Source organism: Chiloscyllium plagiosum, unplaced genomic scaffold, assembly GCF_004010195.1.
Source record: "Chiloscyllium plagiosum isolate BGI_BamShark_2017 unplaced genomic scaffold, ASM401019v2 scaf_26470, whole genome shotgun sequence".
Lineage (NCBI taxonomy): Eukaryota > Metazoa > Chordata > Chondrichthyes > Orectolobiformes > Hemiscylliidae > Chiloscyllium > Chiloscyllium plagiosum.
In genome coordinates, this window is record NW_025197393.1 from 3848 (window position 1) to 4188 (window position 341).

The following is a 341-nucleotide window of genomic DNA, read 5'->3' on the forward strand; positions in this document are numbered from 1 at the left end:
TTGTACATAATTGTGGAAATCTGTGGAAACACAGGGGCTTCTTGATCTACACTGGAAAGCCCAAAATACACCGTGGAATGACTTCTGACCGCCTAAATCATTCGTTGTCTGTAAATGTGAAGCCCACAGGAAAAAGTACGATTCCCTTTCTCAAGGCAATGCGAATGCAAACTCACCGGGAAGGACAGCAGCCCAGCAGCCGCCAAGTGATCAGTTGACATGTGTATGTCAAATATTTGTAATCCAAAGCAGTCTTATGGGAGGTCGAGTCGCAGGCCACGCCGAATGACAAGCGTGAATGGACAATGGTCGGGTGCAGAATGAGGGAATGGGTGTGGTGT